The 22,842-nt window shown below is 40.1% G+C and overlaps 1 protein-coding gene across 2 annotated transcripts in view; it reads left to right on the plus strand.

Moving 5' to 3' along the window:
• The first annotated feature begins 17,821 nt into the window (after positions 1–17,821).
• ncanb (neurocan b) overlaps positions 17,822–22,842 on the plus strand; it is a 202,129-nt gene continuing 197,108 nt past the window's right edge. Inside the window, exon 1 of one of the 2 annotated variants that reach the window (XM_085152483.1) lies at positions 17,822–18,198. The gene's annotated coding sequence lies outside the window, so the exon portion shown is untranslated. The remainder of the gene's footprint in view (positions 18,199–22,842) is intronic. The other variant, XM_085152482.1, reaches the window with a different exon arrangement.

Consider the following 22,842-nt stretch of genomic DNA (forward strand, 5'->3'; position numbering starts at 1 on the left):
TTCTTTGCTGCCTATTGAGCCATCATAGTTCCATTGTGTCGTAAAAAGACGAGTATACTCAGCGCTATATAAAACTATAATAAACTTGCTCCCTGCAAATGTCTGCAAATCCTGATATTTATTCTTCAGGATGATCATTAGAGAGGAACTGGAGGCAACCATATGGACACAAATGCTGCTCAGCTCAGTCCATTATTTAAATACAGATCTTGGTAGACACCACCAGTAGGCTTTCACCATCTGCTGGCACAAACACATACCTAGGATGCAAGGCAGTAACTTGAACAAAATGTGTTATAGAAAATGTCCCTGTTCAGATGGTATATTTTAAGTTGAGTTTTATTTCAATACTGAACGTAAAAGTAAGACATCATATTGGGAGCTGATAGACAATGACAGGTAATACTGTTGAAATCCAGAACAGTCGGCTTTATGAGAAATGTCTCGAACAGACAGTTGTATCTGAAAGTCAGCAAAATTGTTGCAAATTTCCCCTGAAACCGTTTTAACACACATCCAAGCAGTTCATAGTCTCATGATTCTGTTTGAATCATTAACCCGTATGAATGCTTAGAAATTCCATGATTTGTTTTTGCAAAACAAATGTGAGCAAATGTTTTAGCTTTTAAAATTCAACATTTACACAGATGTATATGATAGCTGACATTATACATTACTGTAGCAACACGATCACCGTTTCTTTTACGACGTCACATAACGAAGGCACTAAACAGCAGCTTGGCTGCTCTTTTGTTTCATTTGACTCCAGAAGACAAGAGAAAGATCAACATGAAAAAGAAGCAAATTCATATTGCCCCCGGCATGCTTTTCCATGCTAAAATATGCATCAGAGGCTGTGATTATTATGCGTGCCTCTTTCTATGGAAACTAGTGGAGCAAGATTATTTGGTTCTACATAAAATACAGCTGAGGATGCCTAATATAAGAGTAGTTCTGCTGCTGTATAAAGTTTTTTATAAGTTAAGGTAGATGAGTATGTGAAATTCTTGATGGTTTATTACATAGTTGATTGTTTATTTTTCACTCTTCAAGTAGCCATCACATCACAGATATATAACATTTTGTGGTTGGCAGTGTGGCTATTAGGGAATTCATGTAGTACAATGTAAGGCACTCAACATGCTTAAATTAGCAGCAGGAATTGCTGGAGGTTGGAGAAAAGAAAAAAAGGTGTCATGCAAGAAAAGTGTAAAAAGAGGGCTGGAGTTAAATGATATGCACGAGATAATTAGAAATTGTGAAGTGAAGAGATGAAAAGAACCAAGTGCCTCAATATTCCAAATACATGAGGGACCCTGCAGGTGGACACCAGGCCTTTAGGCTGAAATATATACACTCATTTTCTTGCCACCAATTGTACAAATTGTTCTCTGCGCTGGTCTATCTACACATGCTGTCTTTTCAGATAAAGCCAAGCCAAGGGAGCCGGAACGGCATGCTGTGTTTGGAGGTTTGATTATGCAGAGTGGCAGACTGAGAGAGGCGTTTGGAAACGCTTCAGCAGACAGATCACTGCTGGGCCTCTGCGCGGTGTGTGTTTGCTGTCCAGTAGCCGAGCTTCACAGATAGTACTGCTTCCCTGTTGACTGGCAACTCTTTAAAGGCCCCCCTGGACTGAATGAGCTCTGTGGGAAGAATGAGAGGAAAATGGGTGAAGAGACCACTCAGGACAAACAAATTTAGAAGAAACAGGGAAAAGTGTACCTTTAGAGAAAGGGATAAATACAAGAACTTATTACAGATGCTTTATGAATTGTATTGTAATGAATTTTGAGAAGCCCAGAAACATGTTTGATTTTACTTCTCAATGGGGTCCAATGTATTAATTTCAGTGTAGTGAGCAATACTGCCGACTGTGACTTCCGTACCTCAGCCCTTTATCAGATTGTTTCTGTCATCGCTTTCCTGCCCTCCACCTCATCAGAGACACTGGAGTGTCCGTGGATGAGACTTCTGCAGTGAAAAAACAGTTGCAGGCATCGTCTCTCTGGTTCCCTGCACTGACACTGCGATTTGTAGAAGTCACCCACTACAGTGATTGCAAATAACGATGAGCTGGTGAAGAAAGGCTGAGTGAGAGATGAGGTGGTGATTGCTGCTGCACTGTGTAAGTCAATAATGGAGAATATATGTCATCTGCCATTATGTATCTTACAGCGCCCCCGTAACCCATATGCTAATTAATGCTGATTTATGCCTCATTATGTTGATTTATAACATGGCTACCAGAGTGCTGTTGACTGACTGCAGGAAAAAAACTCCAGTTTGAAACATGTTAGCATCACTCGCGTGGTCTTCGGGATGGCTCGGTGAAGCTGTGTCTCTTAAAAAAAAATCCCACTTAGAATAATTTTTTGAGCGATCATGATAAATCTATGTCATAAATTTTTTTATACTGCACCATTAAAGGGCCAAAACTGTAGCTCTGTGTGATTCAGTCCATTAACTGCAAATCATGTACACTTTGCATTACTGATGGCCATTTTCCAAACCATAACTTTGATTTCCTACGTTCGAGTCACTCATTCATTTGCCTCATTTCAATAAAATACATACATCAACTTGCTGAGACTTGAAGCTTACTCGAAATAGGCAATCCATCATAGCTTTTACTGTATACATGGCAACTCATTTAAAAGTTTTAAAATATGGAGTGGCGGTGCTTTTATGGCAGCCTATGACATTCGAGTTTTCATTATTACCTAGCATTTTGTACTAATTAGCTACACAAAACTGATCCACTATCACTTCATAAAAAGTCATAGCAAACAAGTTTTAACCAAAAGTTGCCCATTTTCACATTTGTCAGACATGTAGCAACATTAGCATTATTTTGACTTATAGTTCAGGCCAAGTGATGGAAATAATTCCAGAATTCACTCTCATTTTAGCTTTGTTTATGTCCCGAGAACAAGAGATATATGAAATATGTTAATGACAGAGCTGAGTTTGATCAGAAACAATAAAACTGTAGACCATAAATCAAAACCAGAGGAATGGAAGATGTTTAACAACATTGCAGAGCTGAGAAAAACTGAAGGATACCATTATTTGTATCTTCGTCAGAGCATAATATTACAATTTATTATTTGATTGATTATTAATATGTAAATTTAAATCAGAGGAGCTTTAAGGAACTATTTTTTTATGACCAAGTTTTATGCAAGTTGGACTGATGGGGTCCATTAATCTATATTGCATGGATGAAAAAAAATCTAAGGCCTCCAAATATCAAAAGATCAATGGCAATAATGTGAAATACACTGGCCACTTCATTAGATACACCGTACTAGTATTGGGCCCACTTGCTTTAATTCTTTGTTTCATAGATTCAACAAGATGCTGGAAACATTCTTTTGAGATTTCCTATTGATGTGATAGCATCATACAGTTCCTACAGATTTGCTACCCATCATGTGAATCTCCCATTCCACCATATCCTAAAGGTGCTCTGTTGGACTGAGCTCTGGTGACTGTGGAGCTCATTTGAGTGCAGAGAGCTCATTATAATGTTAAAGAAACCAGTTTTAGGTGATCTTAGCTTATCCTCCTGGAAGCATCCATCACAATATGACTACGGCATGATCGTCAAGAGATGAACATCATCAGCAACAGTCCTCAAGTAGGCTGTATAAATGATCCTCAGTTGGTACTAAGGGGCCCAAAGTGTACCCAGAATATTTTCCCCCTACCATTACACCACCACCAACCTGAACTTGTAATACAAGGCAGGTTGGATCCATACTTTCATGTTGTTTACCCCAAACTCTCACACTACCATCCAAATATTGTAGCAGACCAGAAAACATCTGTGTGATGATTATTATTATATTTAATGAACCCATGCAAATGTTATCCTCAGTTTCCCGATTTTAGCAGACAGGAGTGTCACCTGGTATGGTCTTCTGCTGCTGTAGCCCATATGCTTCAAGATTTGATGTTTGTGTATTTAGAAATGTACTTCTGCATACCTTGTTTAGAACATCTTCTGATCTCTGACATCAACAAGGCATTTTCCTCCCACAGAACTGGCGATCACTGGATGTTTTCTGCTTTGTGGACCATTCTCTGTAAACCCCAGAGATGGTGGTGCAAGAAAATCCCAACAGATCAACAGTTTCTGAAATACTCGGATCTGCTCGTCTGACACACCAATGATGCCACGTTCATAGCCACTTAAATCATCTCTCTTCACTATTCTATTCTTGATATGAACTTCAACAGTTCTCTTGGACGTTTCTATTGGACATCCTTAAATGCACTGCTGGCGTATGATTGGCTGATTTGTGTTTGCACTAACAAGGTGTACCTGATGGCTGGTAAGTTTCTAGATAATGGACTAAAATATGGAAAATTATCAGTAAGTGCTTGTGAACACTTCACTAAATGCTCGAAAATGCTGATTGATTATACATATATTCAATTCTACCTTCTATTTCAGGCAGCAGGGTCTTAGTGGCCAAGTATACTGACATTTGTAAAGAAACTGTAAAACTGGCATTTGACCTACCTACTGTTTTTGTGCATGCTCCCTGGATTTAAAGCTTGGACCATGGCAGACACATTTACTTCAGGCTTTTTCACCAAACAGTCATCTCCACCTTAACAGTCAGTCTTCAAAACCGTACAGCATGTCGGCTTTGGAGAAGTTCTGCCCCCTTTTTGGTTGCTTGCTTGGATGACATGGCACCTTTTCAAGAGGAAGTGATAGCATAGGTTCTGGATGTACAAAGAAATGAAGAAGACTAAAGATATTGTGTTCTCTAGAGAAGAAAAAGTCACTGGTATCAGTGCTGATGGTGCTGTTAGTTTGTAATTCGGTCCCAGGATACAGTCTTTGATCAAATCATGCAGTTTCTGAAGCAGTGTGCCAGAATGTCAGTAAAGAAAACAGAGTTTTGGCCACACTTGACTGAGCCTTTTACTTAGAAGCGCTCACATGATGAAGGAAATGCATTCTTGATCATTTTTTAATGGAAATGTTACAATTATGCATCATCAATATGCTGTTAAGCCTCATTGACACAGGTTAGGAATAATATCAGCTCACCCCACTGTAATGCAAAATATGAAGAAAATCTGTATGGCAGTGCCTCGTGTTTGACTTAATTTTATTTGTAGTATAATATTTATATACACGATGTGATTTTCTTTGATCACACTCCTTTGATCAGAAGGGGGAGAACTGTCAGCAGATCGGAGAAGGGCTGGCGGTAGAAACACAGCTAAAATATGGGTTCACAAATAATGCTGTTCAAATGGAGTTCACATGCCTTACTTTTTGAATTTGACAAAAACAAATCTGGTAAACTGGTTTGCTGATGAAACATCCCAAAACATAACATTTCCATAATTCACAACTGTCAAAAAAAAAGGTTAGGACGCAAATGGAGGAAGTTAAAGGCTGATTGACTTAAACGAAAAAGCTTTAATGCTGAAGTAAATCCAATTTAAACAAAGTCCAAACATGAAAAGAGAACTCTATAAACACTAAAGGCAAAAGAAATTACAGTGCTGAACATAAGGAGAAAAAACAGGAAATGAGACAAAGGTCCAGTTCACAGCTAAAAGTTTAGCCTTGCTGCCTGATTCTGGCTGCCAGGCAAAGGCATTTTAACTTAATATCTCATGGTCATGATGTCCTCCTTATAAAAGCCTATTTCATGAGCAGAACATACAGGAACACATTCAAAAGTGAATTGAAGTCACTGTGACCTCACCCGTTTGTCTGTGTACTTCAGTTTTAAAGCTTAGGTTTCTTTAGATTTAATGTCAGTATCTTGATTTTTTTGAAGAAGAAAAACAGCAAGGAATAGGTCTGATGGGAACCCAGAAACAGATGGAGGACAAAGCATACCCTTCTATATCGTCTATTTTACCCTCAGTGTGACCCTTATTTATAGAATAAAAAATTTAAAAAAACTGTATTGAAGAAGGCTTGAAATTACAAACTGAGACCATAAACTCATTAGGAAAATGTTTACTGAGGTAATAAATCAAGAAGTAGAAGAAAAGTAGGGCCTTTGCTCATAGGCTTCTATACAAGTTGACGTATTTTTGCAAGCAGAGGAGTTGGCCCCTGCTGGTTATGATATTTGAAGGTTTAATGCTGAAGGGGCAGTCTTCATGGACCACATGCTGCTATTTTTAATCTGATTTCTTTGGATTTGAGTTGTAAACTGATAGGGCTTATACACTTTGTGTTTACTGTATTTTTACTATAGCCAGCAATGCCAGCTGTTAGTAAAGAGACAAAAGCAGATATTGACCAAACAAAAAACTGAGTAATATACAAGGTCAGTAAAAATAAAACCTGTGTAGGATGGCTTAGATGTGTTTGTTTTAACCCTGCAGTGAAATTTGAATCTGTACATAATGGTTTCTAATCCCAGTTCTTATTGATTTTAGTATGTTGACACTTTGCCTTTATTATGTCCTCCCTGCCGCGACCCTACAAAAACAGATACTGATAAAATACATTAGCAGGAAAACGCTAGATTCTGGCTGCAAAAAAGCACATGTATTCTTTGTGTTATACCTATACTGGGAACATCATTAAACATCAAACCAAACCTTTCTTGCTCCCTGCCTTCCATCAGGGTCAGTCAGAGAGTCTCTGATTGGCTGTCTGTTTATAATAGGCTAAGCAAAGCCCAGCTAACAGCCTCTTGTCTCCTCCCCTCTCACCTTCATTTATTATAGATCACCTGCCCCCACCTGCATGGCTTCATTACTCCCTCATTTACAGCTTCTCTGGTCTGCTGACTCTTCTTTTTTTTCCTCGGTGCCTAACAGCTCTCCTGGTGCTGCTGTTTCAAACCCCGCCAGCATCACCCCTCTCTTTGTCTGTCTTCCCTCTCCTCCTCCTATCCCTTTCTCTCGACCATCCTGAGTTCTCATTTTCATCCATTAGGTAATTTAAACCGTCATGCAGGCAGTCGTTCGCAATGATGGCAAATGACTGAGTGCAGTTTGCTGATAGCCTTTTAGTGCTAGTGTCATTCATTTCTGGGTCAGTAAGCTGCAGGACCTGGATTGGCACCAGTGGTGACCCTGACATATGACACACACAAATATCCCTCTCTATTTGTCAGACACACATGCACTGTTACTCCCTCCCTCTATTTAGCCGCTTACCAATGAGCCTATCTAGAAAGCTGTCTAATGACTTGACAAAGCCAAATAAACAAAAGAGAACAAAGAGTTATTGGCAGCTTCTTATTTCTCTTAGTCTACTTATACTTACTACGTGAAGGTGTAGTACTGTCTAAATAGTAATAAGCTAATTGACCAAAGAGTATTGATTTGATTGGCATTTACTAACCTTGCTATATCGGATTTTTACCTGCGTGTGCTCCCTTTATTTGTATGTTTAGGCTTGAGTTGCTTTCTCTCTCACCTTGTTTGGCCCTCAGGAGACAAGCTATCCTGAAAAAACAAAACAAACAAGCACAAACGTAAAATAAGCTTAAGGCCAAATCACTGTTGCTACCTGTGTACTGTTGCTAGTCTGTGTATGTGTGTGTGTATTTTGAGTTAAAGGAAGAATAAGGTTTTAGAAATCTTGAAATGTTTGAATTTGTTGATGGAAAATTATTTAATGTGGGATGCACTCAGCATCAAGTCTCTTTTCATGCGCTCTCTTACATATACAGATGCCTTGAAACACAATAAAACCCACTGCTGCCTCCTCCACTTTTCACTTGGTTGTTTACCCAGGCTGGATGTGAATCACTTTCAGCTTTCTTTAAATGAAGGCAGCTGGTGGGAGTTTGTGTATTACAATTCTAAAGATTAACATCAGTTTGTCAGGATGCTTATGTAACTTATTAAATTTGTTTTCCATCACTATGACCATTTAAATGTTAGGATTTCTCGGAGTAATTGGAAGCAGGATTGGAATTGGAAGTTTAAACAAGTTTAAACTCAATGCAACAAAACCATTGGGGATTAATTGTGATTTGTTACCACGCTAGCTGTGGGACACTAAAATGTTGTTACAGCAGGGAGAACACAGCCTGCTGACCTTGGTAATTCCCTAATTTGGTCTGTGCAGTCACCAACTTTACTTGAACACACAGGTGTTAAAGCTATGGCCCATAGGCCAAAATCAGCCTCCCAAATGAGTCAATCTAGACCATTTATGCAACAGTATTTTTGCACTTAACACTGTATTTTGTATAGAGGGACACTGTGTTGCAAGATGCTTAGAATGAATAATAAGAGCAGCTGTCTGACCTAACACATTTATGGTAAGAATTTACATTCATCATGGGCATTAATGTCTTAGTAATTTGGGGCTTTAAAAGATTTCTTTAAACTTTTCTTTTTCTAGGATGGAATGATTGTACAGCATACATAGTGACGAGTAGGGGCTTCTTTCTTGGTGAGCACCCTCTCAGTTCATGGTGATAAAAACTGGCTTCACTGTGGACAGTGTTGCTAGTATTCCAGCAGTTTTCAGTTTATGACAGGCTTCAACCTTGGTGGTTTCTGGGTTCTTGAACATCAGAACCAAATTTCCCCTCATGTAAAGGTAACAGTTTGGGCCATCTTCCAGACCTTGGCAAAGTGGTAACCAGTGTTGGGAAGGTTACTTTTAAAATGTATTCCATTAAAGATTACAGAATACATGCCCCAAAATGTATTCTGTAATGTATTCCGTTACGTTACTCAATGAGAGTAACGTATTCTGAATACTTTGGATTACTTAATATATTATCATGCTGTTTACAACTACATGAATGTACTATTGCTGTGATTTATTACTGTTACTGAAGGTCCGCGGCTCCGAACCGTAGTAAAGGGACCTCTGGCTAATACGTCGGGTTCCATGTCGGGCTCGTAGCCGAAAACTAGCTTTACTTTGTTGTCTGGGTCAACTTTGCTTGTGAGAGACAGAGAGAGGCGTTGAAAGGCTGCTCCAACGGAACTTATTGTTTCGGAGGAAACACGAACACGGTGTACAGTCGAGTCTTGATAGCTTACTTACAACTGGGCTCGTCAGGCTCTCTTCTTGGCTGCAGTGGTTATTATTATATTTACATGTTTCCAGCTCCCGTTTTTGCTCGATGACAGCTCGTACTTTTCCTTTTTCTCCCTCCCTCCCTCGCTCACAGACACATAACGGGTATGGCAGTCCATTCTCCCTGCAGCACGGACTACACTGCCTATGATGCTACATTCTTTAGAGCTATACCTGTAGCATTCTGCCTATTAGCTTAGCACAACAACAACAAAAAGGCCTCTCTCACCCAGGAAACACGCAGAGAGAGAGCGTCACCCTGTAACCATGGCAACCGTAACGCTGCCACCTGGAACAACAGAACGTAGCTGTCAAACAAAACCCAAACAGTCCTGACCCGCGACAATATGAAACAGGGAAGTACCGCCGTGTAATCCATTTATTTCAACAAAGTAACTGTATTCTAAATACCACCTTTTTAAACGGTAACTGTAACGGAATACAGTTACTCATATTTTGTATTTTAAATACGTAACGGCGGTACATGTATTCCGTTACTCCCCAACACTGGTGGTAACACATCCGAATAACTTGTACTCATGTACTATTGTTGAAGTTATGATCCTGGAATATACCATTATTTAGAAATCACTCCAACAGACCTTCCCAATTTTTGTAAAATGTAGAATCTCCTTAGAACTTCATTTTTCATTCGTAGTATTGGTCATCCAATGAGTGCTGTCAAACAAATGCTTTTTACGGTGGCAAAGTGAAACTACCAGTTGCAGTCAATAAAGATCATGAAAAAGAGGTTAACAGGCCTTTGGTCAGATGTGTGCTGTAAAGTTATTCCAACTTGGAAAAAGAACAGTTCAAATAAATTATTAAAAGCCCAAAATTACCACCACATTCATGCTCCTGATGACTGTATATAAATTTCTGATCACAAGATTATTCTGGCCTACAGTATAGTAGACTGAATGTGGAAAATCATTGTTGAGACATTGTTGAAACTGCATAATTTTTCTTATGATACTCATGTTGCTCATGAATGTTCTGAACGTAGTTCTTCACACCAAAATAAAGGACATTTTACGGTGTTTTATTGGTTTTTAATAAAATTATATTAGTCTGACTAACTTGAAATCAAATTAAGCTATCCCATGATCTAAAACGAACATGTTCAGGATGGATTGGCTTATCATTTTGTACAGATATTCACGGTTTCCTGATGATGTCACAGGTCCAAACAGACTCGAGCGCAGACCAGGTTTATTTCAAAATGAAAGTCAACAGTTTATTTACAGAAACACCAAGTGCAATATAGACAATGTGCAGGGCCCGGGGCTTCCAGGGTTCCATGGGGAGGAAGGGAAAAGGTCCCCACACACACGCAACGCTCCTCTTCAGTCACTCAGGCTCTCGCTTCACACACATCTCGCCACTCAGCCACTCTCAGATAATCCAGGGACAGGAAAATGGAACAGGTCCAGGGGAATCTAAATACAGGAGAACATGGTCAGAAACAAGCTAGAGATTCGCACAGGATAAACAGGTTTGCCGGAGCTGCGCTAAGACAGGTTACTCAACGATCTAGTGGCAAGAAGCGCTGAATCGTCATCTTAAATAGCGGCCAGGTAATCAGGCAGATCAGCTGCAGGTGGACCGAGGATAGAAGAGAGGACATCTGACTTTCTAAAGGCACCATAAAGTTGACTTTTGTGGTTTTTCATGAATTGTTTGGAAAAATATTTGATGTGAACATACTGGCTGTCTAACCAGGGTGCAACCTGTTTCTACAACAACAGTTGCAGCCTGCATTTAATAAGTGGTTAAGAAAATGATGTTCCCATTATGAATTTAACAACTTAAATGGATCATTAACGTAATGTCCAGTGCCACCTTCAGATGAAGATATCCTTTTGCATTTGCTTTCACTTTTCTTCAGTTCCCTCTATGTTAAGAGCTGATTGTTAGAATGCTAATATCTAATAAATCCTCCAAATTCAGCTGTTATTTCATTAGATGCACAACAAGCTTTCGATCAACTTGAGTGGAAATACCTGTTTGCTACACTTGAGAAATTTGGCTTTCGTAGTAATTTTACAACTTTGGTACGTATGCTGTATGCACGGCCAAGATCATCGGTACTGACAAATTTTGATAGATCACATCCGTTTCTACTCCACCGGGGGACTAGGCAGGGTTGCTGTTTATCTCCACTGCTCTTTGCTCTAGCTATGGAGCCTCTGGCCATTGCAGTTAGAAGCAGCTCTGATATTGTAGGTATATCTTGTGGTCCTGTCAAATCCACTATAACTCTATATGCAGATGATGTGGCTCTAACACTGTCTGATGCTAGGCTCTCTTTGCCTCCCCTGCTTCATCTCATTAACAAATTTGGACAACTCTCTGGTTTCACAATTAATTGGGACAAGTCAATTTTTATGCCACTGGCAGATGGGCTCGACTCTAGCTTCATCTCTAGCTTACCTTTTAAAACCACCAGCAGTCACTTTAAATACCTAGGTATTAACATTCCCAGAAACCGTAAGCTGCTATTTAAATTGAACTTTCAGGTACTTATTGATAGTATTAAAGCTAAGATAGATAAATGGACTCTTCTCCCACTTTCTTTAATTGGACGTGTCAATATTATTAAAATGGTAGTACTTCCTAAATTTATTCATCTTTTCCAAAACATACCCATTTTTCTCACCTCATCCTTTTTTAAAACTATCGACTCTATCATTTTGTCTTTCATCTGGGCAAATAAACCCCATAGAATTTCAAAGGCACACTTGCAGAAACCCTCCTCTGAGGGCGGATTAGGCCTTCCAGTTTTCAGGCACTACTATTGGGCTTGCAATGCCAGAACGTGGGTTTTCTGGAACAGTGTTTCAGCTGTTTCTGCTGTTCAGAAGGGAGGCGGTCCTTCTTGGCCTTTGATAGAGGCACACAATGCTAAATCAATTTTTGGTACATCACTTGATGGTACTCTGTTTTCTAAGCCCAACATACATACCAAACTTTTAAGTAATGATTTTGTCCTAGGTCATTCTCTTAGGATCTTAAAGCAAGTTAGGGGTGCTTTGTGCCTTCCAGACCTATCCATTTTTGCTCCCATAACTGAAAACCTTTCTTTTTCACCTGGCTTGATGGACCCTGTGTTTAAGCATTGGTCAGCATTAGGTCTTCACACTATTAAGGATCTCTACATCGACAATTGTTTTGCTTCATTTGCTCAGCTGCAATCAAAATTTATGCTCCCCTCCGCTCATTTATTTAGATACTTACAAATTAGGAATTTTGTTAAACACTCTTTTACCCATCTGGATAAGCCCCCTGCTCATAGTGACTTTTATGATTATTTGATTAAAAATCCCACTTCCAAACACCTAATCAGCCAATTTACTACACTTTTTACACTTATACCACCTACTAATCACATCAAGGATGCTTGGGTTAAGGACTTGGAAGTAGACATATCGGATGCTTTGTGGGCCAATGGGTTGAAGAAGATTAAAGAATGCTCTGTTAATGCCAGACTACAACTTATACAGTTCAAGGTCCTTCATCGTTTGCATTTTTCTAAAACAAAGCTATGCAGCATTTTTCCGTCTATTTCGTTTTTGTGTGACAGATGCAAAGCAATGGATGGAACCCTTGGTCACCTTTTCTGGTCTTGCCCCACACTCAGGAGTTTCTGGGCAGAGATATTTAATATATATAACCGGATTTATGACTTAAAATTAGAGCCGGATGGTGTACTTGCAGTGCTAGGCTGCTCCCTAACCTCATTGGCACTCAGACGTCCTCTTCAGAAAGCCTTAATGTTTGGCATGATTGTAGCTAAAAGACTTATTCTTAGAGCCTGGAAATCACCATCTCCTCCACTGTTCAGGGTTTGGCTACGTGAGATGATTGCTTGTTTGTATATTGAAGAGGTTCGTTATCGTTTGGCTGACACCCATTTTAAGTTTGTCAAAATCTGGGGCCCTTTTCTCAATCATATCAATGGGAATTTAACATAAACTTTAACCCACTTGACTGCACTTTGTGTTTGTGTGAAACTGCACCTCTGCCTGACCCTGGTTCCTTCCTGGACATGTTTCCCACATCTTCTGGTCTTGGTGAACTCTCTGTTGCCCTGTCTAACCTCACACAGAAGATCATCTTCTTTGGACAATGGTGTTTCTTTTGAACTTTTGATTTGTACTGGCTAACTGGTGTATTTTTATTTATTTATTTATTTATTTATTTATTTATTTATTTATTTATTTATTTATTTATTTATTTTTGGGTTTTTTTTGGGGGGGGGGGGTTTCTGTGCTTAAATGTTATTGTTTTTGAATCTTATGTCCTTTGTCTGGTGTGCTGTTATGTAACTTTGAACTTAAAATCTTATAAATAAACATTTTTTTAAAAAAAAGAATGCTAATATCTGACTTCACATAGAGCATGGTAAACATTATAGTAGTTACAAAGCAGTATGATTTGCATCCTAATGTTAGTTTTTTGTTTTGTTTTGTTTTGCTTTGTTTTTTAAGCAAAAACTCCTAAGTACTTCATTGCAATACTATTAATTTTTATTTTTGAAATTAAGGGCATAATGAGTAATGACATAAAAGATGGTTTTGTTATGGGGCTGCTGTATTTTAAATAGCCGTTTTTTGTGGATTGTCATTATATACATGCTACAGTTTATTTCGTATGATCAGTTCTAGTGCATGGCCAGGGCTATCTTATAAAGGGGATGTGATTTATAGCCAGATGGAGTCACTGATGCATTCAAGTAACTGTTTTAAAGATGAGGGTAGCTCACTGGGTAATTTTGCACTCTGGGTCAGAGTTTAAACACACATTTGTTGTGTCTGATTGAGACTACAGAGAGGACAGATTATGTAAGATGGGAAAACAACAATGAGCACAAAGCTTCAACAGCAGAAGTCTGTCTGGGCGTCTGCATGTCTGCTGACCTTTTTCCTGATTTCCTCTTCCTCAGTGGCAGAAAAACAAGCTTCAATCAGTTTGTTTTAATTGCCAAACAAATGTACGTTCTGTTAATTAAAACTGAAATACGATGGCTTTTCTTTGTGTTGACTTCACTCGAGATACTCACCCACGTACAGTACCGTGAGATGTTTTCAATGAGTTTCTGGGGATAGAAAATGCAGTGTTGTTGTCATTAAAGCTGATGTGTGCTTCTTGATTGTTACGCCTCTCAGAGTTAAGTCTGTGTGCAAACAAAAGCCCACTTCCTGTCAAAGACTAGGAGGTAAACTTTATCCCAGAATCCTCTCAGGGATGAACGCATTTCTCTGCTCTGTCTAATTATTCCTTTGGGTTTCAGGGGTGGCTGGACAATGTTTTAAGAAGCCAGTTCTCCAGGGATTAATTTCTCTCATGCTTTGCCTAATTAAGGTATTAACAAAATGTAATAAACTCTTGCCAGAGGATGCTTCAAAGCAGTGCATTGCTCATTGCTCCAGTTGCCCCATCAAATATGTATTTAATCTAAGTATAATGTAGTGGCTACAGAAGATAAACACATTTACCCACAGCTATAAAGCCTAGGAATCGATATAAACCATTTCTTTGTTTACTCTCTTGTTTGTAGTTTGATTGCCTTCGGGGAAACAGAGAAGCAGGAAAAACAGAGAGGCAAAGATTAAAACAAAAAAAAAAAACAGGAAGTAAGAAAGCACTGTCTCTGTAGGCTTCGTCATCATCTCAATCGTCGCCACCATCATCAGAACTCTTCAAAGGATCCTGCCCTTTTGAAAAGTTGGGATATGAGGAGATCTGATAAGCATGGGCTCAGGGTGGTGCTGCAGTCCTTTTGGTGTCAAACTCACTGGAGACTCCGCCTGGCTTCAACCATTCTTTAAAGCTGAGGATAGTCTCAAGCACTTAGCCAGGATTAGCTGAAGAGCACTGCTTTGAACAGGACAAACATTTCAGCCATCCCCACAGTACAGCCATTATGCCATCAGCAACCTGTCTGTAAACATCAGATGAGTTGTTTAAGTCTTTTTCTGCCAGTGATCATTAGAGTTGCCTCTCGTGTTTTTTCATCAACTCTGAAATCCAGTGATATTCCCAATATGCCTGCAAATAAAATCTGTCGTATGCCTGTTTAAATGTAAGTTGAGAGCAAATAAAAATAATTTCAAGAAAAAGAATGACATTGATTGTAAGGCTCATTTTATAGTGAGCAAGCTAACTTTGATGCACAGAAACAAGGCTTATGCATTTCACGAGGTATCTTACAGTTTGTCATCCCTATTTGAATTATGAAAATTACATCATCACAATCAAAAATATTTTTAATTTTAATTTGAGCATTTCTCTCGGAGTCACTTTATAACTTCCTAATTCTTGATTAGCTGTCTTTTTCTGGTCTCTCCTTCAAACCTGCAGCATTACAATTGGCCAAAAGAAGATAATACATGATATACTTTCCAAAGTCTCACTCCTGGCTTTTATTTTATAATATATTTTATGATATGCCTTATGATACTGCACATTTTTTAATTACTCAGGGGGCTAGCTCCCAAATATATAACACTTGTGGTTATTGGATAAGTCTTGTCTGCATCTTTATGTTCTCTGGCCTTTTTGTTGCTCCCTTGGTTAGGACTAACACTTGTGTTGAGGCAAGTTGTAGTTTCATGGCCCTTTCCTCTAAAGCAGCTTTCCAAAAGACCTGGAGGCATTTGAACCTGCTGACAGCTCCACAGAATTTCAAGTTATACTTTGTCTACAAAGTATTTACATAATGGCAAACGGCAGCTGGGGTCAGCGTGAAGTATTTTTAAGTACCATCGAAGCATTGTTTTTCTTATTGCCTTTACTCTGTCTTGTTATGCTTCTGCTATAATTAATAATTTAATGCCTATTTTGTTTTTAAATATGTGCTTGAAGTACTATGGAGCTGGTTTAGACCACATTTAACCACTGACCTTCTGATTTGGGGGATAGCCAACTCTTCCTCCTGAGGCACAGCTACCCAAAGATGAAAAATAAAATAACTAAGAAATGTTAAAAGTAATGTGCAATCGTAAAAATAGAATTTATCAATAAATCAAAGATTTCTTTTGCTTATGTTCGTTCACACTTAACATTAGCTATAGAAACAGAGAGCTGTAATGGTCTGCTGTAAAAGGAAAGACCTTATTTTTGGCTGTGTCTGATGAGATTAAATATAAAGTCTGTTTCATGATTTATTGATCATCGTGTGATGATTTTAAGAGCTGAACTTCAAGGTGTCTTTTTCTGTGTGTGCGACTAGAATGGGAGAAAAAAAAAAGTGAGCCATGGAGAAACCTTTTACAGATTTTCTTTTTCTTGTTTTGCTTGTAAAACGATATTGATTTAAGTCTTCCCAACTTAGAAAAAACATTTTAAAGCAAACATGATAGACATCATTTCGCTATGCATTTGATATTTGTGGCATGACAATGATTTAATATTATGTCATTAAATCTAAGCAGAAGCCTAAACCATACCCCCGCCATGCATCATTTCCACAGAGGCAACCAGCAAACAGTGTATTGATTAGCACGAGGATAGCAGGATAAACAAAATGTAATTTGTGACATTTATATGTATCGTACTCATTACACAAGACAGACTCAAACTTTATCTCATTCTTATGTTTCAGTAAAAGCGACCGTCATTCAATACTTACTACCTTCAGGTCCAACATGAGCTGCTCACTTTCACTTGAGAAGGCAGAGTGAAGGCAGACACGGGGCAAAAGTATAAATGGAAACAAAGTCCCTCCAGTTGTGGGGATTTAACGCAGGGCTATTCACACTTTATGCCGCTCAAAAGCTTCAGCACCACGGACAGCTCCTTTAGTCTTTAGAAGCCGTGTGGTCTCCATTAGCGACCCTTTTTACAGCAGCCAAGAATACTGGAGGCATATGGTAAAAACGCACTCTGCCTATAGAAAAAAAAAATATATACATGTAAAATCAACAAAAATGCAAGCTGCCCCAGTTATGCGTAAATTATACAACTCTGCTGAGCAATGCCTTTATCTTCCTGTCCGCACGGGTCTCACGGGGGATCATTATTCTTTAACAAAGCAGTGGGTCTTTCAAACTGCCCGTGAATGTACACAAGCGCCACTTTTGCAAACTCTTTTCAAATGACCGTTTTTATTTTTATTATTTCACAAGCACCACAGTAATTATGCTAATGTTAAACTCCCACTGCGCAGACTATACAGTGCAGAGTAGAAAGCCGGTAAGCCTCGCTATATGTCCACGTCAGATTCGCTCTTATGTGAAAAATGTTGATTCAACGTTTGCCGTGTAGGCCTGCCAACTAAATCCTTGGCAATTTGGGCATTAATCCAATTTGATAGCCTAAGCTCGCTCCGTTGCAAGTAAATTTCAGGTTGAGGTCACTGCTACGCTGCCAAACAAGGTAATTCTTTCCCTAAGGTCATTAATTACAGCGCTCAGACAAAGGCCAAACGGGATTGTGGGGGCCTACAGTAGGACAGAGATGCCAAATCACGTCTTAAACTAAACCCTCTCCCTCCCCGCCTGTCATAAATTCCTTGAACCGATAATGACTAATGGATTTGTGATTGTTGTGTGCCTGGGTTTATTATAAGCAACCACACGTCTTGTCAGGCGGTCTACGTGCATTACATTAGATGGCTTTCAAGAGATGCTCGAAGTACAAACTTCTGATCTTTATATCAACCTTAACACTAAAGCCCCCCCCCCCCCCCCCCAACACTCTTACACACACTAGCACATCCTCCTCCTCCCCTTCGTTCCGCACACCCAACCACCAGCACCCCCCAATCTTCGTTCATCCCTCTCTCCTGCTATTTGAATAGAGAGCCTGCGGAGCACTCTTTTGTTCAGTAGCGCTCAGCTGCTGGAGAGGTGAGCACCACTCTGGCTGGCGCTCATCCACTCATCGCGGCTGCTGATTCGACAAGTCCCCGAAAGACGCAAGGACACGTCTCCGCATCCAGGCGCACTGCACACGAAACGACACAGACCCCGTCTCCCTGTCTGACAGAAATTCCTCGGACTCGCGGGGCTTTTACGCGTGTCTTGGATGGTTCAGCTTCCCTGACTGTGGCGCTACCACCTGCACTGTATCACACAGACGCTCCTGTAAAGCTGCGGCATCGCTCTACATTCCTGTAGACGGGACCTGACTTGATCTGAAAGGTGAAGGCGAGTAGTCTTGTGTGTTTTTGTATATCTATTTATTTCTGAATTTGTCTGACTGTATTATAAAATTAAGTCAATTTAACATTATTTTAATTCCACGAAACGAAATGGGTGTTTCACGAATTTTGTTCACTTAAAGTCGAACATCATTTGGAAATGTCCTTGTCGGTACTATTCAAAGACAAAGATATGTGGCTGTTACCAAAAGAAATGTGCTTTATATCGCAAAGTAGTCTTTGCAAGCATGCGAGTCACTGCTTGAAGCTAGTTACTGCTTCCATGAGGCTATTTTTCAATTAATCTTTTTAGGTTTTGTTGTGTTGGTGATTTAGTTTTAATAAGACTCCAAAATGCACTTTGACAAAAGTTAAGCGATTTTGCTGTTTTCTGTCTGTTTGAATCACGTCGTAATTGTCCAATTATGCAGCATCTGTTGAAAAGTAATAAATGTAGCAAAGCGTCGTTCCCTCTTGTTTTCTCCTTTGAGGCTGCTTATGTTCAAAAGGATGCTTGACAGCGCCGGTTACTGTACGATTTGGATCTGTATGACCATGAGCTCACTTCTTTGTAGTGAAAATCCCATTTTCTCCTCCTTTGGTAAGCCTTCAGGTGAGGCAGATGGGGACAGAGGGAGCTTTTGGAGTGGGTGTAAGTCGATAGGCAGCGCAGGCAGGGCTGTCAGCGCTGTCAGCGAAGCAAAGGAGGGAAACCTGAGACATTATCTTGGATGGCACTTGTACTCCACCTAAAGGGTCTCTCAATTATTTCTATTGAAGAAAGGCTGGCATCTAGCAGAAGGAGCTCTAGGTCACAAACTGACTGAAAAGGAGGAGGTCCGAGCCCACCCTGAATGCCACATTTCAGTCCTGTGTGGCAACACGGCTTTCATTTGACTGTGTAGCAGTGAGGAGTGTTTTTTGTGGATGAAAAAGAAAGTAAAGTTTTGTTTCGTTTTTCATGTTTGTCAGAGAACGGCAATGAAGCTGGAGTGGAGTTGCTCATGACCCCCTGGGAAATTAAGCAGAAATTCAGCCAAACTGTTTGTGAAATGGTTACTAGCCTCCCTCCCTCCCTTTTCTCACTCTCGCTGGGTTCTTATTCTGTCTTATAATTGTGTGTCTCAGGTATTTGCATACACGTGCACACATTCACTCAGCCAGCCAACCTAGAATTTGTCTAAGCAGTCTTCAGCCAAACAGATTATGCACCGTTTTTATCTGATATTCCATCTCTCCAAATCTCCCGCAATTACACAAATCTTTTGAATCTGTTTGGGCTTAGCATTGGCAATGTGATCCTTGATGCTCCAGGTCTACAAACTGACCAGCCTCATTTTCATTCTGTGACTGATTGTAGATAAAACATTCTCCTCTCACTGGTTGGGCAGCCATGTGTAGGTCTTTGTCTATCTGATAATTGCGTGCGTGTGTGTGTGTACATTTATGGCCACCTATGCTTCCAGTTCCTGAGTTTTGCTGTTGGATGATGTGGGCATCATCAGCTCCTGTTGCACTATTAGTATCTGGCTGCACATTAAACTGCTGTTTAAGTCCCTCTGCTTCTTTCTGCCTTGTGCACTCATGCATATTGCAGAAGGTTTCTGTGTTTGTCTTTGTGTCTCTTTCTCTTGCCCTGCACTGTTTGGACTCTCACTCATCACTCTTGCACTGGATCGCAGGCTCTACTGTTAGCGCTATTGTTCTCAGAAGAGGTATTCTTTTTCTGTGGCATTGCCAGTTCACTGCCCCCATTTTCACGTTTTCTGTGTGATGAGGCATTACAATGGATGAACAATATTCCTTTAGAGAGTGGTTCATCGCTTCTTAGTGGCTCCTCTCCAACTGCGGTCAAGGCCAAAAGCAGTTCGGAAATGTTGTCATCACATCTCATGAGCATGGACAGAACGAAAGAGGAAAGAGAGAAACAAAGAAAGAGAATGAAGAAGGGATGCAACAGACTGTGGGAGTTTTACAGCATTATCTGCTCTTTGCATGAGGTTGCGTTGTCACATATTTCAATAATGTGTCTTTTCTGGTTGGCTGCGCTCAGCTTAGTGCAGACACTTGTAGCGGAAGACGTGAATGGGCCAGAATTCAATTTTGCACTTGAGTAGTGTCCAAGCAAGTAAATTGGAAACTGTGAATTTTTACAGAGATTTCGCAAATGTAAGACATTAATATTCTTACAATGAACCTTCTGCTATGCTTAAAACAAACAAAGCCACCCTGGCACAGGATGAAACAAGGGAAAGCTGCCAAGCAACTGCACAATATCAGTGCAGAAGATCTCTGGGCTTGAGTTAGGCTGTTTGACTGGCAAAGGCCTCCAGCTTGAAATCCTGTAGTTGGAAGAGTGTGGTGCTATGAATCAGCTGTGATCCTGCTGTGTGTAATTTTACAGTGGTAAGGAACATTTATTAATATGTTTTTCTTTTGTGTGTTTTCGATAAAGGTTCAGAGCTGTAGGCTCACGATGTATGTTACAAATGGGTGTAGTTTTTTTTTCCCCCCATGGTGGGAGAAGGGCCAGGAGGGATAGTGGAAGACTCCTGCAGTGAGAGACTAATTTACACACTTACAGTACATAACCTAGATCCAATTAGGCAGTGAAAACACTCACAGCAGCCTACGCACATATTCAATTCTGTTTGTATAAATGATCATGAGAGTGTGCGCTCGCTATTGTCTGTTCAAGTTACACGTGTGTCGCAGCAGAACCCCGAGCACACACGACCATAGATCACATTTTAGGCCAGGATCCACTTGGCACCTCTGTTCCCCCAGCTCCAGGGTCATTTCATTGGTTTAATGAATGCTGTACCTTTGCTCGCTGGTCGACGTCAGTCTCCTTGATAGACAGCTCTGGGTCCCTCCATTCCTCCAACCTGACACCACCAAGCAGATGGAGCGGAGCCTAAGTGGGCTGCTGCTAGCTTTGCCTTGGCTAATAATATAATAGCCTGGCATTAACCATGTTGAACTAGCCACTGTGCGTGGCGCCAAGCAAATGAGCAGCGCAGCTGGGCCATCATGGCAAGTGGCAGAGCAGACAAAGCCCAGGAGGCACAGAGGCAGAAAAAAAGGTAGTTTAGCACAATCCCTCCAGACGCAGCTTGTGAATATTCATCAGTCAACCCCTCCATCCCCACCTCCCCAAATCCAGCGCTCTCACCAAATGTATTATTCAAAAGAAGCATTTTCACTATTAAATACTATAAATAAGTAATGACATCTGGTAACAGTTTTTGTCTGCTGAATTAATGACAGGAGCACAGTTGCGTATCATCCAGTGATTGGAGAAATTATTCCTGAAGGTGGATTTTTGTTGAGCTACCTTTCCCCTTTGTCTCGCCAGTTCAGTCTGTTGCCTTCTTTGTTAAACTCATTTGGCACATCAGTAAATCTGAATTGGCCCATGTCTCTATCATTCACCTTCTAAAACACCCAAGAGGAGAAGCAAATACTGAGAAGCTGCTTATTTTACCATTATGTCTGCGTTTCCTTGCCTGAGCTAATCTTCGGAAAATGAAAAGCTCCCTGTTGGCTCTTTCTGTGGTTTCAGCACTGGACAGCGCCTGAAGAATTGCCTGTTTTGTCTACCTCATTGTTTTTCTTTCCTGCCTAACAACAAACTCAACAGGGGTTCCCACATCTTCACGCACATAGTGTACAACTGAAAGACGTCTTACTGAAGGATATCAGCTATAAAATGCTGGAATTATCGTTGTACAGACTGTATCTGTCAGACTCTGATGAGCTGGTAAACAGGGAATGCTTGGAAAGCCTACAGATGGTCAATGTTTTCCACTCATGTGTGCTCCATTTCCCAAAGGAGAAACCCACATTTTTGTTGTATGTGACTACGTGTTCAATTTTAATGTGTAGCGGTACAGAGGACTCCCCTGGATCTGCTCTTCGATTTCCAGACAGGAAGATAACTAAAGCTTGAGAAACACAAGACATAAGTGGGGAGAACAATAAGAAGGAAGTCTTCTACCAAGAGTGATTTCTGTCTGTCTTCCTCTACTTTAGCCTGCCGCCTGGATTCTACACAGTGTGGCTATTTATGAAGCCGAGGCGCCAGTATGATACTTATAAAGCCCTCCTCGCTAATCACAGATCTAGCTCTGGGGTTCCTGAAACCAATCACAGGGATTTATGGGAGAGAATTGGAAAGTAGTCAAATTAATTTTATTCAGAACCTTTGCACCCAGGTTAAGCTTATCCATGCACGCTGCTGCCAGGTGGGGAGCACATTATTCTAGTTCTGCAGCTGTTGATATTGGTTAGCACTTTCGAGCCACACAAAATAAGACACAATGTGATTTTCCCTGCTTAGTGTTATTCAGGCAAATGTTGAATGGCAAATGTTGAAAAACCATTATGTTCAGTAGTCCTTAGTGCATGATTTCTGGAAATTTTTTTGGCTTCAGAAGGTTTCTTGTTGGTTTATTTTGTCATTGTAAAAAAATAATAATAAATCAGTTCCGCTTTTTATTCTGTACCCCATCCAGGAAAAAATAAGTTTCTGTAACCCTCCTGTCTGTCTCCCTGGAGGCAAAGAACTGTGAATCATATTTTTCTTAAAGGTTTTTATTGTTGTGGTAATATTGGCTTTTACTCTTGTTCACAGTTCTTCTGATGAAGC

The sequence above is a fragment of the Neolamprologus multifasciatus genome, chromosome 23 (assembly GCF_963576455.1).
Source record: "Neolamprologus multifasciatus chromosome 23, fNeoMul1.2, whole genome shotgun sequence".
NCBI classification, from domain to species: domain Eukaryota; kingdom Metazoa; phylum Chordata; class Actinopteri; order Cichliformes; family Cichlidae; genus Neolamprologus; species Neolamprologus multifasciatus.